Here is a 20095-nt window from a genome sequence, read left to right as displayed (position 1 = left end):
AAATATAAATTAACTCCAGTAAAGGTGACAATGCCTCCTGTAGACCCCTAAAATTGTCCGGGTCGGAAATAAAACTCGAAGACCCTCAAAGATCGAAGGAAAGTCAGCCAGAAGGACTCCTAGAAGACCATAGGATGGCTATCTGTAGGTTTAGAGGTCTTAGAGTAGTTTAAAATAAGGAAGTGGAGGGAATGAAGCCCAATACGGCCGTACTAAACTTAATACGGCCGTATTGAAGCTTCAACACGGCCTCAGTGAACTCAATACGGCGTATTGAAGTTTCTGAAACTTCAATACGGCCGTACTGAAATCAATACGATCGTATTGAAGCTTCAATACAGCCGCAGTGAACTCAATACGGGCGCATTGAAATTTTTGAATTTCAATACGACCGTATTGAATTCAATACGACCGTATTGAAGTTCAAAAATTTCAATACGGCCGTATTGATTCTGTAGCCCGTATTGCGCCTATTCCCTATAAATATGACGTCAATTGGACGTCATTCCACACTTTGGAACATAGTTTCAACCCTCTCCTTGAGTATTCTGGGGTTTTTGAGCAGTGTTCTGCCCTAGAAATCACTCGGAGAGTTGATCCGACGAAGTTCTTGACCCCCGAGCTATTTTGCTTGAGGATCGAACCTAGTCGAAGGGAAATCCTCCGGATTTCCATAGTCAAAATTTTATAGGAGGGAGCGAGCGGGCTTGTAGAGCGAGGGAACGCCAAAAAGCTTCCCAGTTTTACGAAATATATATAAAAGCACGCTTCAAAGGTTTCTTCTTAAAGTCCTTCCTTTTACTGCTTTCTGTGTGCATATTTAAACTGTCATCATGTAGATAGTTAATTTATAATTGCTTAGAATAAATAGGGGTAATTTAGTAATTTTACACTGTTATTTTAGAAATAATCTGTCATAGGGAACCCGAAAGGGGCGCTGTGGGGTGCTAACACCTTCCCCACGCGTAACCGACTCCCTTACCCAACTCTGGTTGTAATGGCCAAAGTTGATTTATAAAATCAATTGCCTTATCCCTTTTTCCAATGTTTTGAGTAAAACATTGGTGGCGACTCCATGAACCCTCCTTTTGCGAAAACCACTAATCCATGGAGGGTCCCGCTTGGGATTAATATGGATTGGTGAGACATTTAATAAATAAATTGGATAAGATCGACAAGGTCTCAGTTTGAGAACAAGTCGTTCTAATAATCCAATGCATTTTCAAAACTAAAATAAAAGCGAGCTCGACAGTCTTCGCGACCGCCGAGGCCCGTTTGGGCCGGTGGCGATAGATGGCGACTCCACTGGGGATGCTTCGAGAGTCAGTCCCATTTAGTGACAGATTATTTTTAACAAATAATAGTTAAAATTACTTTATTACCCCTCACTTGTATAATAACATGTTTATCTATTTGGCTTAAATAACTGTTGTATGTTTAAATTCCGCAATTGTTTGAAATACAAACTGTACACAAACCTTTGCACACAACAGTTCCCTCTATACCCGGGGGCATGAGTGATTAACCATAGGGAGTGGATGTTAGTACGGCCGGTTGTCGAATGGGTCTATAGGTGCCCGTAGACCGTTGTCGGAAAACATCACTCAAGGTGATAACCATGAACTTAAGTCCGACGGTGCGTTGGAGCTTTCCATCGACCTACGATGAGAGGAATTGGGTCCCTATAATGGGGGCACCTTGGGGGCCTTGGACTGGTGAGAACAGTTAGAACTACCTTGAATATGCACCATTTCTGCAGGATACCCCTACCTCGTGATTCGCTCGTGACTGTTCGTGGATGAGTGAATTGTTTGTGCATTGATTATGTGAAATTGTTTGAGCATACATTGCACCTTTTAAACATACAACATTCCTTTTTAAAATAAGAATAAATAGGAATAAGAATCTTCCATTGCATGGTGTTAACATCTACCTTCATCACATTCATATAGGTAGTTTCCCTTTTCACCCAAAAAAATACAAAAAACAAAATACCCAAAAAAAAGAGGAAAAAAGGGTTATTTATCCAAACCAAGCAATATCATGCATCATCTTAGGGACATCCTAAAAACATGATAATGCTTAGTTGAATAAACACAATGCATGCATATTCAACGTCATCATCTCATATCATGCATATAAATCATGGAGAGATCTAGGAGTCATTCATACATCTCTCCTAGTAATCCATTAATAAACATTAATAAAAAGAAAGAAATAATCGATGCGTATGTTCAAGATGGATCGCACGCCATTTGTTATTAAGCGTAAGCCAACAACCGCGCCAAGCGAGCGCACATCAACTCCGTTGTTGGTAATCAAGACAGACAAAGGGGAAGGTCCGACACCATTAAGGATCATCGCTCCAAGGCCTTTCCCCTACGAATCAAATAAGGCTGTGCCATGGATATACGACATCCATTCTTCTGCCGACAGCGATATCTCCAACATCGCTGGACTTGGGGGCATGACTAGGAGTGGCAGGATCTACACTCCCGAAGATCTTCATGATAAAGCCCCCAAGAATAAAGAAAAAGAAGAAAAGAAAACCGAGGAAAAAGAATCCGAGGAGGAGACTGACAAGCTGTTAAAATTTATCCGACAGAGCGAGTACTCCATCGTGGATCAACTTCATAGGACGCCAGCAAAGATTACGCTGTTGTCGTTGATCCTATGCTCCGAACCGCATCGGCAAGCTCTGTTGAAAGTCTTGAACGAGGCATACGTGTCGCACACTATCTCCCAAGACGAGTTTGAGGGGATTGTTAGTCACATCAAGGCTAATGATCACCTCACCTTCATCGATGAAGAAATCCCCGCCGAGGGATCAAACCACAACAAGCCCTTGCACATCTCTATAAAGTGCAAGGAGTATCACATCGCTAAAGTCTTGGTAGATAATGGATCTTCCTTGAACGTAATGCCAAAAAGAGCGCTCGAGCAAGTGGCAATCAAGGGAATCCAAATGCGCCCGAGCAACATGATCGTTCGAGCCTTCGATGGATCTAAAAGAGAAGTGGTGGGAGAGATCAATCTTCCAATCCAAATTGGACCCACTATCTTCAACGTCGAATTTCAAGTGATGGACATCACTCCCGCATACGGCTGTCTCCTCGGCCGACCTTGGATTCATGATGCGAAAGCTGTTCCTTCTACGCTCCACCAGAAAGTCAAGTTCATAATGGGTGACAAGTTGGTGACCGTGCAAGCTGAAGATGACATACTCATCAGCAAGCCATCCACCATACCTTATGTGGATGCAGCAGAGGAAGCTTTGGAAACCGCCTTCCAAGCATTGGAAATTGCCAATGATGAAACGTTTCCCCGAGAAATGAAGAAGGTAGCTCATATGCTCACAAAGAACGGATACTTGCCAGGACAAGGATTAGGCAAGGACTCCCAAGGAATCCCGGAGCTACCCATTATCAAGGACAATCCGGGAAAACAAGGGTTAGGATACAACCCTGTTAAAGATCAAAGAACGAAGAGGAATCAAGATCCTTCTCGACGTTCTTTAAGCCAGATCTTTAGGAAGGCCGGTTCACAAGCATCAAGGCCGGTCGTTGTCGTCAAAATGTTTTTCTCCTTCCGATAGGGATGTATAGACTCAGTGACTATTAGAGATCACTCCTCGGGGACAGCCCGACCCCCGAGCCTCGATAGGGCACATGTTTCCACTATGATTATAATAAAATCATTCTTCATTAATTCTTTATTGCTTCTTTTCTTGCTTGCAATAAAATTCTAGACCACATTATTTTAACCCTGTTTGAATAAGCATAAATGAGGTTAAAATCATCTTGATAACAATAAACCCGCATCATTTTTATGTGGAAATGTGCATGACAGCTTGGAGCACCTTTTCTTGGCATCAATAAGTGCCATCATGGATAAAAGAAATCCTAAAGATAATAAGCTCGGCAGGAAACCCAAAAAGGGGACTGCGCAAAAATAAGAGCAAAAGACCCGCTAGGAATCCCACAAAAGGGTGACCTAGGCAAAAGTTAGGGTTACAAAATGAAGACAAAAACCCGCTAGGAATCCCACGAAAAGGGTGACCTAGGCAAAAGTTAGGGTTACAAAATAATGAACAAAAACAAAAGCCCGCTAAGACATCACAAATGGGTGTTTTAGGCAAAAGTTAGGGCCGTCAAAAAAAGAAAAACAAAATAAATCCATGATGGTACCATCAATTGAATTCAACAAGGGGCTCAAGAAAAGCTATCCAAGTTGTCAAAGCACAATCATTAATAACAAAGATGTGCTTAACTTCATAAGTGTTTAATCGAACAAACCTAAACACAATAAGCCTACCTTGGCCAGCCATTCTTACAAAATCCATTTTTCAAAAATAAAACAATCCCCTCTAAAACACAAACTTTTGAAAATATATCTTTTCCTTCTTTTCTCTCTTGTCCCAACGATTTTTGAATAATCTAGTGGAAACATGGAGATATAGTGGTCAATAGGAGGGTTGACACATCTTCTAAAGGAAAGGAAAATCATTTGGTTGATGACACCAAATCTCAATATAACATGCATCATTCCTCGGTTACAGAAATCGGCAGCACACAGCCCGTCTAGAGGAATGGCAAAAATCCAAACAGAGAAACGCATCGGTTAATTCTTTTGAAAAGTAAATCAAATAGAATTAGGTGCATCATACTGCATACATGCATACAGATGATAGGTGTACTGGAAGATCACTTATTCTCTGTTTATTGAAAAAACAAAAAAATATAAACTTCAGAAAAACAATACGCCCGTATCATGTTCAGTACGCCCGTACCAAAATTAGGGTTATGAACAAATTTTCAATTCAATACGGGCATACTGAAATGGATGCGGCCGTATTGGCCATAAAGAAATTTTCAAAGACCTCGTCATGAGGCAACCACATAAAATAGAAAAATAGAAAAATTGCTTGTGTATGACAGCAGCAAACAAAATGCAAAGATTCAGAAAATCAACAGCGTCATACAGAATAACTGAGCCTGGAGAGGCTTGCCGAAAGAATACTCGCAGAATAACTGAGCCTGGAGAGGCTTGCCGAAAGAATACTCTCAAAATAACTGAGCCTGGAGAGGCTTGCCGAAACAATACTCATACAGAATAATTGAGCCTGGAGAGGCTCGCCGAAATAATACTCTCAGAATAATTGAGCCTGGAGAGGCTCGCCGAAATAATACTCTCTCAGAATAACTGAGACATTTCTGTACAGAAAAAGCCAAAACCAACAAAAAAGGCAAAATCAACAAAAATACAGAAAAAGCCAAAATCAACAAAAAAGGCAAAAACACAGAAAAAGCCAAAATCGAAAAAAGGGCAAAATACAGAAAATCCAACAAATCATACAGAATAACTGAGCCTGGAGAGGCTTGCCGAAAAAATACTCGTACAGAATAATTGAGCCTGGAGAGGCTCGCCGAAATAATACTCTCAGAATAACTGAGCCTGGAGAGGCTCGCCGAAATAATACTCTCAGAATAATTGAGCCTGGAGAGGCTTGCTGAAATAATACTCTTTCAGAATAATTGAGCCTGGAGAGGCTTGCAGAAATAATACTTCCTCAGAATAACTAAAGCCTGGAGAGGCTTGCAGAAATAATACTCCCCCAACTGTACAGAATAATTGAGCCTGGAGAGGCTTGCTGAAATAATACTCTCATCAGAATAACTGAGCCTAGAGAGGCTTACTGAAATAATACTCTCTCAGAAATAACTGAGCCTGGAGAGGCTTGCCGAAACAATACTCATTCAGAATAATTGAGCCTGGAGAGGCTCGCCAAAATAATACTCCACATCAAAGAATAATTGAGCCTGGAGAGGCTCGCAGAAATAATACTCCCCAGAGAAACCTCAACTCAAGCTCACGGAACGAATCCCCAGCGAGAGCTATCAAAGCAAGATCGACGACATTCCCAATGGAAGCACGATCACCCAAGCAGTATATCTAGTCAAAGGACTTAAAACTTCCTCAGTGGAAGATAGCTCTCTGACTCAAGCGCTGAGTGAGGCTAAGCCTGCAGAGGCTTCCTAAATAATACTCTGGGATACATAAGATCCCACATTCCCCAGTCGCCTACTCAGAGGCATCCCTGCAAAAGGAGAAAAATCAAAAAAACATCAATAACCATTCCCCAAGCGGAATTTGGCACTCAGCCGAACACTGAACTTCAAATCCCCAGTCGCCTACTCAAGAGGCACCCCTTCAAAAAAAAAAGAAAAAAATCAAAAAGATCAATAACCATTCCCCAAGAGGAATTCGGCATTCAGCCAATCATCAAACATCAAGATAATTCGCCTATTCAGAGGCACTCTTTCAAAAAAGAGAAAAAATCAAAAAGATCAATAATCATTCCCCAAGCGGAATCCGGCTCTCAGCCTATCATTGAACATCAAGATGATCTGCCTAACAGAAGAGGCCAATCACAACCAATGACAAAATCCCCCGGCGGATAACAGCCTACACAGAGGCAACAAAATCCAAAAATTAAAAAGAGTTACCCGAATAAGGATAACCGGGATACTCCACCAACGTCCAAAGGACGTCAGCCAATCATAAGGCACTGCTCATCTCAGAAAGAGCATATTCGTGTCTACACCCCAAGGAAACAGAAATTCCTCAATGGGCGCCAACTACTCAATAGAAAGTTGGGACACAAGAACCTATGAGTAACTGCACATCCCCTAGACGGATCCCTGCGTTATCCAGCCCTCAGTGGCACAAAAATAAAAAACAATCGTCGAAGCAGCATCGTGGACTGTGGAGACAAAATCAACATCCAGAATCCCTAGCGGATAACAGCCTACACAGAGGCAGCAAAAAATCAGAAAATCAAAAAGAGATACCCGAATAAGGATAAACCGGGATACTCCACCAACGTCAAAGGACGTCAGCCAAACATAAGGCATCGCTCAACTCAGAGAGAAAGAGCATCTGTGTCTACACCCCAAGGAGTCAGAAATTCCCCATGGGTACCAACAATGCAACGCAAGTTGGGGCACAGGAACCTGTGAATGACTGCACATCCCGTAGACGGATCCCTGCATTATCCAGCCCTCAGTGGCACCAAAATCAAAATCAACGACAAAATCCCCCAGTGGATAACAGCCTACACAGAGGCAGCAAAATCAGAAAACCAAAAGAGACACCCGAATAAGGATAAACCGGGATACTCCACCAACATCAAAGGACGTCAGCCAAACATAAGGCATCGCTCAACTCAGAGAGAAAGAGCATCTGTGTCTATACCCCAAGGAGTCAGAAATTCCCCAAGGGTACCAACAATGCAATGCAAGTTGGGGCACAGGAACCTGTGAATGACTGCACATCCCCTAGACGGATCCCTGCGTTATCCAGCCCTCAGTGGCACAAAAATCAAAAAAACAACCGTCGAAGCAGCATCGTGGACTGTGGAGACAAAATCATCACAAATCCCTGGAAAGGAGATATTCACGCTACCCCGTCGTCACAAACACGGAGGTATGCAGCTTCCGGCTCGAGCAATGAGCGAAGCTATCTCTGGAAAGGAGGTACACACTGCTCACCGTCGTCACAAAGGTGCTTAGTTTCTGGCTCGAACAAAGAGCGAGATTAAGCCTGGAGAGGCGAAACTCACACTGCTCACCGTCGTCACAAAGGTGCTTAGTTTCCGGCTCGAACAAAGAGCGAGACTAAGCCTGGAGAGGCGAAACTCACACTGCTCACCGTCGTCACAAAGGTGCTTAGTTTCCGGCTCGAACAAAGAGCGAGACTAAGCCTGGAGAGGCGAAACTCACACTGCTACCGTTGTCACAAGGGTACTTAGCTTCCGGCTCGAACAAAGAGTGAAGCTAAGCCTGGAGAGGCGGGTACTCACAGCTTCCAGCTTGGGCAGCAAGCAAAGCAAAACCTGGAGAGGCTACTCGACAATTTTCCACCGGAAGACGCTACAAGTCAGAAGGTCGGCGCATCACCCGGACAATTGGGTCAACTCCTTTACTTGTCAGCCGGTACACCAAAAGGCCGTCCGACTAAGTAAAGGGGGGGCAGCTGTAGACCCCTAAAATTGTCCGGGTCGGAAATAAAACTCGAAGACCCTCAAAGATCGAAGGAAAGTCAGCCAGAAGGACTCCTAGAAGACCATAGGATGGCTATCTGTAGGTTTAGAGGTCTTAGAGTAGTTTAAAATAAGGAAGTGGAGGGAATGAAGCCCAATACGGCCGTACTAAACTTAATACGGCCGTATTGAAGCTTCAACACGGCCGCAGTGAACTCAATACGGCGTATTGAAGTTTCTGAAACTTCAATACGGCCGTACTGAAATCAATACGACCGTATTGAAGCTTCAATACAGCCGCAGTGAACTCAATACGGGCGCATTGAAATTTTTGAATTTCAATACGACCGTATTGAATTCAATACGACCGTATTGAAGTTCAAAAATTTCAATACGGCCGTATTGATTCTGTAGCCCGTATTGCGCCTATTCCCTATAAATATGACGTCAATTGGACGTCATTCCACACTTTGGAACATAGTTTCAACCCTCTCCTTGAGTATTCTGGGGTTTTTGAGCAGTGTTCTGCCCTAGAAATCACTCGGAGAGTTGATCCGACGAAGTTCTTGACCCCCGAGCCATTTTGCTTGAGGATCGAACCTAGTCGAAGGGAAATCCTCCGGATTTCCATAGTCAAAATTTTATAGGAGGGAGCGAGCGGGCTTGTAGAGCGAGGGAACGCCAAAAAGCTTCCCAGTTTTACGAAATATATATAAAAGCACGCTTCAAAGGTTTCTTCTTAAAGTCCTTCCTTTTACTGCTTTCTGTGTGCATATTTAAACTGTCATCATGTAGATAGTTAATTTATAATTGCTTAGAATAAATAGGGGTAATTTAGTAATTTTACACTGTTATTTTAGAAATAATCTGTCAAAGGGAACCCGAAAGGGGCGCTGTGGGGTGCTAACACCTTCCCCACGCGTAACCGACTCCCTTACCCAACTCTGGTTGTAATGGCCAAAGTTGATTTATAAAATCAATTGCCTTATCCCTTTTTCCAATGTTTTGAGTAAAACATTGGTGGCGACTTCATGAACCCTCCTTTTGCGAAAACCACTAATCCATGGAGGGTCCCGCTTGGGATTAATATGGATTGGTGAATCATTTAATAAAATTGCTCGTTTGACAAGGTCTCAGTTTGAGAATACGTCATTCTAGCAATCCATATTTTTAAACAAATAAAAGAGTCCAACCATCCTTCGCGAATGCCGAAAGCCCGTTTCGGGCCGGTGGCGACACCTCCTAGTTAGGAAATAATTTATAACTTCCAAATCATGTAATAAAAATATAACAAAGATGCGCACTTTGACCTTTCATCAAAAACATTCAAAATTATAATTCTCAACATACACTTTCCTTGGATTCTATCGCTATTATACCATCACTAGAAATTACAAAAGAAAAAAAACTAAGGTTTTTAAAACAATAACATCCTAAATAAGCCTAGCTATGCGCCGATGTCAGATCCTATCAGAGCATGCCCAACTGAAGCCTTAAGCCTTATCAACAACATCATCATGATGATGATCACCTGCAACATAATTTAAACACATATACAAGAGCAACAAGGGAGTGAGAAACATCTCACTCTAATTCAGATCTAGAAATAAGTGTTAGGCAACACATACACAATCATAATAAATACCACACAAGTTATACATAACCAATCATAAATCTCAAGTTATAAATACATTATAATATATATACATTCAATTATCATGCAATAATGCCATGGACTCGACTCATAAATGCTTGCATGTGGCGCTATACGGAAGTTCACATTTCTCATCACTGGTATGCTGCACAGCAACATACCTGGGCACTTTCATTCATGAATACATTACTGGTGACCAAAGGTACACCTTGTAACGACCCGACTGGTCACTACACACACACCACTGTACACCGGAAACGCCAGACAGAAGGACAAGTATATAAATATAGGGTCTAGAATATAAATATATACAAAGTCTCTATCCGACTAGAGTTAGAGTGTACAACACAAAGTACAATCAATGCTACTATCCCAAGTAGCTACATAACAAAATAGTCACAAAAATGATCAGCTCTACTGGTCTGCCGAAGACTCATCCTTAGATGCCCACATATCCCTGCTCTGCTCCCATACAAAGTATGATCATCGCAGTCCAACATCATGGAGACAACAAAAGGGTAAGCTAGTGTAATTAAAATTCAACATACAAATATATATATATCAATATAAATAAACAGCAGATACAATTATCAGCACACTTATACAGCTTATACCACTCAACAATATCAGCACCGCAATGCGGCAATATCAGCACTGCCTTAGCGGTTAGAATCAGCACCACATATGTGGCTAACAACGGCACCGACTTAGCGGCTATAATATCCCCCAACTCAGCACAACCCAGCACAGCACAGCACAATACTTCAACACATCAATCAACTTAACAAAATTCATTTAAAGTACCACATTATTTAGCCATAACAGCACACATCTTCAGCATACAACTCATCGATCTTACAGCATAATCAGCAATCAGCACACAATGCGTCGTCACGCATATCAACTCGGAGATCTCCTACAACAACTCAACCATTATGGCCTACAACAACTCAGCCATTATGGCCTACAGCAACTCAGCCATTTTGGCCTACAGCAACTCAGCCATTATGGCCTACAGCAACTCAGCCATTATGGCCTACAACAACTCAGCCATTATGGCCTACAACAACTCATATCAACATTCAACACAACACAACGTTTGCAACTCAACATATCAACTTGCAACACAACACAACTGTACAACTCAACATCAACTTTCAACACAACTCAACTGTACAACTCAACATGTCAACTTGCAGCACAACACAAATATACAACTCAACATCAATCAACCAACATCATCCATTAGTCATCACATTATATTCATCTACAACTCAACTAAGCATAAAACAACATTAACCAACATATATAAATTTCTCATCTCCGCGCCCGGCGTACTCATGGTCGCGCCCAGCGCGGTACAACTAGAGAGCACCAGGGGCTAGCGCGCCAAGCGCAGGTATGCCTGCGCCTGGCGGGGCTCAGCCAGAGAGCCCAAGGCTCACACGCGCCCAGTGCATGCCAGGCAGAGACTCCCAGGAGTCTCGCGCGCCCGGCGTGCCCATACCCGCGCCCAGTGCGGGGAAGGCAGAGACCTCCCCTAGGTCTCGCGCCCAGCGCCATTCAAATTGCGCCCAGTGCCCACAGGGCAGAGACTCCCAAGGAGTCTCACACCCAGCGCGACAAGGGTCGCGCTCAGCACAGCACACCAATATCAACATATACATATGTATCCATTACAGCGTAGCATTTCATCATCAACAGCATAAAATAGCATGATCAACAATTTCACAATGTACGACATGTTCAACACATACTACGACCCAATCCTCTTATTTACAACTCATCTATCTTGTCAAATTACCCACCCAAACAACACCAATCAACCTAAGCACCTAAAACAACTTTAAACTTAACCAAATCACTAAATGGAAAATGGCAACCTTCACAGAAAATAGCACATCATGAGTTATACTACTCCTACCATGCTCATCCTTATCTTATATGAAAGATAATCAAATTTCCTACAACTCTCATGAATACACCAAGTCTTAATTCATTCATCTACCTTGTTAAATATTCTAAAAACCGCAACAGTAATAGGTAAAGCTGGCAGCCTGACCCCTCTTCACTAAAACGGCCATATCTGGAGTTCTAAAACTCCTTTTTGAGTTATTCCAGTGCCATTTGAAAGATAACATCCAAGGCTACAACTTTCATGAATACTATGAAGTCAATTTCGGAACTTCAAATGCGCGCTCAGCGCGTTCAAGTGAGCGCTCAGCGCGTCTCAACCAGAGACCTACAGAGGTCTGTTGCGCCCAGCGCGGTTCTCCCCGCGCTCAGCGCGATTCACCCAGTGAGTCCCCATTTCAAGTCGCACTCAGCGCGAAGAACTGCGCTCAGCGCGAATTCAAACAGGAACCCTCACCTACTTCGAAAATTCCATCAAAACCTGCGAAAATCAACATGCAACCCAGCCAAAAGTTCCCATTCTCGCCACGTATCAACAAAAACGTCTCATTTTCGACATGCAAACACAAATCAAGATTTACTCAAAATTTTCGCAAGGACCTCGAAAACCCGAAGAACCCCAATTCATCAATTTCAGCAGTTTTCAGCTCAAATGTAGCAAACATTATACCACAAAAGAGTTCTTAGAACTCGTTTTCAGCCAAACAAATCAAAGGACTAGCTTCCCTTACCTTGATGCGAAAATCCGAGTTTCGGGACCACGGAGATCGGAGAAGAAGAGGAAACTTGAAAACAAACGGAGAAGAGAGACAATCTTCAGCTAGCTCTGCCTAAGCTTGGTCAACACCTTCAGTCCAAGGTCACCCCAAAGAAGAAAATCAGCAACAAGAAAAAGGAGAGGGTGAGAGTGAGAGTGAGTTGAGAAGAAGAAAATGAGTAAGGGGTTCACGGGTCTCACAACCTCCCCAACAACAAGAGTTTTCGTCCCCGAAAACAGACTTACTTGGGAAAAGAAATGGATACCGCTCCCTACACTGCTGCTCCACCTCCCAAGTAGCCTCACCAGTAGCTGCATCCCACAACACCTTCACCAGAGCAATAGACTTGCCTCTCAACTCCTTCAGCTTATCATCCACCACTACTACCGATATCTTCTCAAACGTTAGGTTCTCCTTTACCCACACATCATCTAGCTCAACCACATGACTAGGGTCATGAACATACCTTCTCAGCAGTCTGTAAGATCAGCTCTGGTCCCACAACCACTGATTCACCATTTTGATACCAACACAGAGGAGTCCTACATCTTCTGCCATACAAGGCTTCAAACAGTGCCATCCCCGTACTAGCATGAAAGCTATTATTATACGTGAACTCAACCAGCGATAGGATCTCCTCCCCAGCTTCCCAAGTGGTCCAACACACCAGCCCTTAGCAAATCCTCCAACACAGCTTTCTTCAGCTCAGCATCATGAGGTAGGTTAATCCTGCCCTTGCACCTCAAGATTCCATCTCCGCCCAGCTCAAAACCAACAGCCTTCTCGGTATTCAGCAACCCAAGAAGTTTCACCAACTCGACATCTTGCAACTATCTCTGTCTAACCTGCCTCAAGAACTCACTAGTTATGGTAATCATCCCACAACTAATGTGATCCTGAGCTAACTCCGCATAGAGATTCAAATCTCTTAACTTCTCCACCAGCTCCAGCTCTTTCACTATCATACCAGACATGTGGATGGATTTCCTACTCAGCACATCCGCCACAACATTGGCCTTACCAGGATGATACATCAACTAGAAGTCATAATCCTTCAGAAACTCCATCCACCGCCTCTACCTCATGTTCAGCTTCTTCTGATCAATCAAGTACTGCAAATTCTTGTGATCACTGAAGACGCTGAACCAAGCACCATACAACTAATGTCTTCATATCTCCAAGGCAAACACAACAACTGCTAACTCCAAGTCATGAGTGGGATAATTCCTCTCATGATTCTTCAATTGCCTTGAAGCATATGCCACTACTTTCATGTTTTGCATCAGCACGCACCCCAGACCCTGGTGAGAAACATCACAATACACATAATAAGGATCACCAAAATCTGGCAATACCAGCACAAGAAAGTAGTCAACCTCCTCTTCGGCTCATCAAAGCTCCGCTCACAAGCATTGATCCAAATGAACGGTTGCTCCTTTCTCATCAGCTGGATTAGAGGCGCTACTATCTTGGAGAATCCCTCAATGAACCTCCTATAGTAACCCACTAAACAAACAAAACTCCGAACATCCGTGATAGTTATGGGACACTCCCACTGCAACACCGACTCCACTTTAGCCAGATCAACAGCAATCCCCTCAGCTGAGACTACATGTCCCAAGAACTTTACCTCTTCCAACTAGAACTCACATTTTGAAAGCTTAGCATACAGCTGCTTCGCCTTCAAAATCTCCAGCACCAACTGCAAGTGCTCTCCATTCTCCTCCAGGGTCCTTGAATAAATCAAGATGTCATCAATAAAACACCACCACAAATTTATCCAAGAACAGCTGGAAGATCCTGTTCATCTAATCCATGAACACTACAGGGGCGTTGGTCACACCAAACGACATCACAACATACTCATAGTGACCATACCTAGTCTTGAAAGCAGTCTTCGGTATGTCATCCTCCTTCACCCTAATCTGGTGATACCCCGACCTCAAATCGATCTTAGAAAACACTGATGCTCATCTCAGCTGATCCATCAAGTCATCTATCCGGGGGAGAGGATATTTGTTCTTGATGGTCAACTTATTCAACTGCCGGTAATCCACACAAAGACGACTGCCCACATCTTTCTTCTTCACCAACAACACAGGAGCACCCCACGGCGATACACTCGGCCGCACCAACTGTTTTCTCCAACAGGTCCTCCAACTGACCTTTCAGTCCAACCAACTCAGCAGGAGCCATCCATTAGGAAACCACCGACACTGGCCCTGCACCTGGAACCAAGTCAATGATAAACTCCATCTCACTCACAAGAGGCAACTCGGGCACCTCATCAAGGAACACCTCAGCAAAATCCCTCGCCACATCAATCTCAGCAATGACCCTCTCGGTCTCCACACTCATAGCAGCAAGCATAAGACAGCACTCTACTCCATCCCTCAACAATGATTCAGCTTGACCAGCTGAATCAACAGCTCCTCCTCTAGCAGTAAGCATATGGTGAGTATCTCTTCACCAATGCTCAGCCTCCCCAACCAGCATATAGACAACATATGCCAGCCTCCTCCCCTGAGAAGATCCCAACACAGCGAAGATCTTTTCTAGTTCACAGATCCAGTGGTCAACTACCTCTGGGTCTGCATCTCCTTTGAACTGTGGAGGACGACATTTCTGGAACTCGGCTAGATCCCGGCTCTCCTACGACCCCAAGGGCCTTGCTGCACCAGCTGTAGCTCTATCAGCGTCCATCCTAGAAAAATAGGCATTTTGCTGCTATATAGCCATAGCCATCATCTCCATGGCACAGGCTACCTACTAATTGGTTCTAGTCATTGTCTACCGAAGTAACAACATCTTCAGTATACAATAACTAAACCAATCAACCATCACCAGCACAACAAAACACCACAACAACCAATACAACAAACAACACAACAAGACAGCACAACACAGAGTTCAGCACAACAAAAGCCTAAAGGAACCACCCCCAAAGAGTGTCCACTAGACTCTAACTGCTCTGATACCACTAAAGTGTAACGACCCGGCTGGTCACTACACACACACCACTGTACACCGGAAACGCCAGACAGAAGGACAAGTATATAAATATAGGGTCTAGAATATAAATATATACAAAGTCTCTATTCGACTAGAGTTAGAGTGTACAACACAAAGTACAATCAATGCTACTATCCCAAGTAGCTACATAACAAAATAGTCACAAAAATAATCAGCTCTACTGGTCCGTCGAAGACTCATCCTTAGATGCCCACCTATCCCTGCTCTGCTCCCATACATAGTATGATCATCGCAGTCCAACATCATGGAGACAACAAAAGGGTAAGCTAGTGTAATTAAAATTCAACATACAAATATATATATATATATATATCAATATAAATAAACAGCAGATACAATTATCAGCACACTTATACAGCTTATACCACTCAACAATATCAGCACCGCAATGCGGCAATATCAGCACTGCCTTAGCGGTTAGAATCAGCACCACATATGTGGCTAACAACGGCACCGACTTAGCGGCTATAATATCCCCCAACTCAGCACAACCCAGCACAGCACAGCACAATACTTCAACACATCAATCAACTTAACAAAATTCATTTAAAGTACCACATTATTTAGCCATAACAGCACACATCTTCAGCATACAACTCATCGATCTTACAGCATAATCAGCAATCAGCACACAATGCGTCGTCACGCATATCAACTCGGAGATCTCCTACAGCAACTCAGCCATTATGGCCTACAACAACTCAGCCATTATGGCCTACAGCAACTCAGCCATTTTGGCCTACAACAACTCAGTCATTATGGCCTACAGCAACTCAACCATTATGGCCTACAACAACTCAGCCATTATGGCCTACAACAACTCATATCAACATTCAACACAACACATCATTTGCTACTCAACATATCAACTTGCAACACAACACAACTGTACAACTCAACATCAACTTTCAACACAACTCAATTGTACAACTCAACATGTCAACTTGCAGCACAACACAAATATACAACTCAACATCAATCAACCAACATCATCCATTAGTCATCACATTATATTCGTCTACAACTCAACTAAACATAAAACAACATTAACGAACATATATAAATTTCTCATCTCCGCGCCCGGCGCACTCATGGTCGCGCCCAGCGCGGTACAACCAGAGAGCACCAGGGGCTAGTGCGCCTAGTGCAGGTATGCCTGCGCCTGGCGGGGCTCAGCCAGAGAGCCCAAGGCTCACACGCGCCCAGCGCATGCCAGGCAGAGACTCCCAGGAGTCTCGCGCGCCCAGCATGCTCATACCCGCGCCTAGTGCGGGGAAGGCAGAGACTTCCCCTAGGTCTCGCGCCCAGCGCAATTCAAATTGCGCCCAACGCCCACAGGGCAGAGACTCCCAAGGAGTCTCACGCCCAGCGCGACAAGGGCCGCGCTCAGCGCAGCACACCAATATCAACATATACATATGTATCCATTACAGCGTAGCATTTCATCATCAACAGCATAAAATAGCATGATCAACAATTTCACAACGTACGACATGTTCAACACATACTACGACCCAATCCTCTTATTTACAACTCATCTATCTTGTCAAATTACCCACCCAAACAACACCAATCAACCTAAGCACCTAAAACAACTTTAAACTTAACCAAATCACTAAATGGAAAATGGCAACCTTCACAGAAAATAGCACATCATGAGTTATACTACTCCTACCATGCTCATCCTTATCTCATATGAAATATAATCAAATTTCCTACAACTCTCATGAATACACCAAGTCTTAATTCATTCATCTACCTTGTTAAATATTCTAAAAACCGCAACAGCTATAGGTAAAGCTGGCAGCCTGACCCCTCTTCACTAAAACGGCCATATCTAGAGTTCTAAAACTCCTTTTTGAGTGATTCCAGTGCCATTTGAAAGCTAACATCCAAGGCTACGACTTTCATGAAGACTATGAAGTCAATTTCGGAACTTCAAATGCGCGCTCAGCGCGTTCAAGTGCGCGCTCAGCGCGTCTCAACCAGAGACCTACAGAGGTCTGTTGCGCCCAGCACGGTTCTCCCCGCGCTCAACGCGATTCACCCAGTGAGTCCCCATTTCAAGTCGCGCTCAGCGCGAAGAACTGCGCTCAGCGCGAATTCAAACAAGAACCCTCACCTACTTCGAAAATTCCATCAAAACCTGCGAAAATCAACATGCAACCCAGCCAAAAGTTCCCATTCTCGCCACGTATCAACAAAAACGTCTCATTTTCGACATGCAAACACAAATCAAGATTTACTCAAAATTTCCACAAGGACCTCGAAAACCCGTAGAACCCCAATTCATCAATTTCAGCAGTTTTCAGCTCAAATGTAGCAAACATTATACCACAAAAGAGTTCTTAGAACTCGTTTTCAGCCAAACAAATCAAAGGACTAGCTTCTTTTACCTTGATGCGAAAATCCGAGTTTCGGGACCACGGAGATCGGAGAAGAAGAGGAAACTTGAAAACAAACGGAGAAGAGAGACAATCTTCAGCTAGCTCTGCCTAAGCTTGGTCAACACCTTCAGTCCAAGGTCACCCCAAAGAAGAAAATCAGCAACAAGAAAAAGGAGAGGGTGAGAGTGAGAGTGAGTTGAGAAGAAGAAAATGAGTAAGGGGTTCACGGGTCTCACACACCTAAAATATATAATTACATCACTGGTATGTAGCCTAAGCGGCACACACCTAGAATAAGTCATTTCATCACATAGCTTGTTACATCACTAGTGATCTTAAGGCACACCTTGTTAGCTTGTTACATCACTGGTGACCCTAAGGTACACCTTGTTAATTAGCTTGTTACATCACTGGTATGCGGCCTAAGCGACACACCTGGAATAAATTATTTTATCACTGGTGAAGATACACCTGGAATACATCATTTCATCACTAGTATGCGGCCTAAGCGGCACACCTGCAGTTATATATGTATATGATGCATGTCAAACATTCACTATTTCATTGACTCAACATTTCACTTATCACGAAATTTTATTTACTGTCTCATGTCATCATTTTTCATATTCTCATAGTCATAGCTTATCTCAATAGTTCATTCTCATGTCTCATGTCATTTGTTCATATTTCACATAGTCATGTTATAATTATTCCTCATAGGGTCCGCACAGGAATTGACAGAGCACTCTTACTCATATTAAAACTTATTTATTTTCAAAATTAATTACATATTCATTCATCACTTCCAACAAGGAACATAGAAGAGTAATCAGAAAGTAAAATAAAAAACATTCATGCTTTGCATGTTCCTAGAAACATGCATCAAGCAAGGGATTGGGGATCAATCCTGACTACCCAACAATTATTCCCACACTTTCGAGCGAGGTTTTTCACTCCCCTCTTACCTCGATAAGCAGGAGCTGAAACTAGAGCAGAACCTTGCTAATCTTCTCATGTAGATTCCCTCTTTCTTTCTTTCTCTCTCTCTCTCTCTTTCTTTCTTTCTCTCTCTCTCTCTTTCTCTTTTTCTCTCTAAGTTTTCACGTTATTCAGTTATAATTTTTTCACAGCCCCTCCCTCCTATTTATAGGCATTCAAGGGTGGCCAGAACGGCCCGTTTTGGACCATCTATTATATGCAAATTTTACAATCAGAACGGCCCGTTCTGGGATTTATTTTAACACACATTGACCATAATTGGAACGACCCATTTTCAACTAAGGTTTTTAGGCATTTTTAGAATATTGGAACGACTCGTTTCACTTTGCGAACGATCCGTTCTAGAATAACCAAAATTGGACTCTTTACTAATTTGGAACGACTCGTTCCACCATTTGGAACGGCCCGTTATGGGCCTCCAAATCACCAAAATAATATTTATTATTTAATTATAAACCCCTTTAATAATCTCTATAAATATTAGAAATAAGTAATAATCAATTCTTAAAATCTCTAAAATGTTCTAAAAAAAACCCTTTTTATTAATTAATAACTATAAGAAAATAATTTTCATAAATATAAAAATAATAATTAACTATTGTATAAAATTTGGGATGTTACAATTGTCCCCTCCTTTTAGAAATTTCGTCCTCGAAATTTTCTTGAAAATAGAAATAGGTAAGCTCCTCGCATCTTGCTTTCTATTTCCCATGTAACATCACTGCCTTATTAATGTACCACTCTATCAATCTCTTCTAGGAATGTCTAATGTTAATAAGTACAAGGTGAGCAAACTTGGTGAGCCTATCCATTAACCAAATAAGATCAAATTTCCTAAGTATATCAGACATAACTACAACTAAGTTCATAGATACAGAATCTTACTTCCAAATTAGGACGTCTAAAGGTTGCATTAGACCTGAAGGTTTTGGTGTTCTACATTAGCTTTCTGACATACTAAGTAGGCATACACAAATTCCTCCACTTCCCTCTTCATCTTAGGCCACCAAAACACCTTTTTAAGGTCTTGGTACATCTTAGTGGCTCCTGGATGGATACTAAGGCTACTCCTCTGACCTTCTTCTAGGATTGCTCTCTTAAGCTCTGGCACACTAGGAATGCACAACCTATCCTTAAATCTCAACACTCCATCCACTCCAAATCTAAATTCACTCTCCACACCTTGATTCAACTTCTCTACTTGACTCAATAAGAAATGATCTACCTTCTGACCTTCTCTAATCTCATCTATCAAGCTATTAGTTACTCTCAAAGCTCCCAACTTAATACTCTTAGAGGTCAATTTACA

The sequence above is a fragment of the Cajanus cajan genome, chromosome 3 (assembly GCF_000230855.2).
Source record: "Cajanus cajan strain Asha chromosome 3, NIPB_CcT2T_4, whole genome shotgun sequence".
In the NCBI taxonomy this organism is placed as follows: Eukaryota; Viridiplantae; Streptophyta; class Magnoliopsida; order Fabales; family Fabaceae; genus Cajanus; species Cajanus cajan.
The sequence above is the reverse complement of the archived record's forward strand: the minus strand, read 5'-3'. Positions refer to the sequence as shown.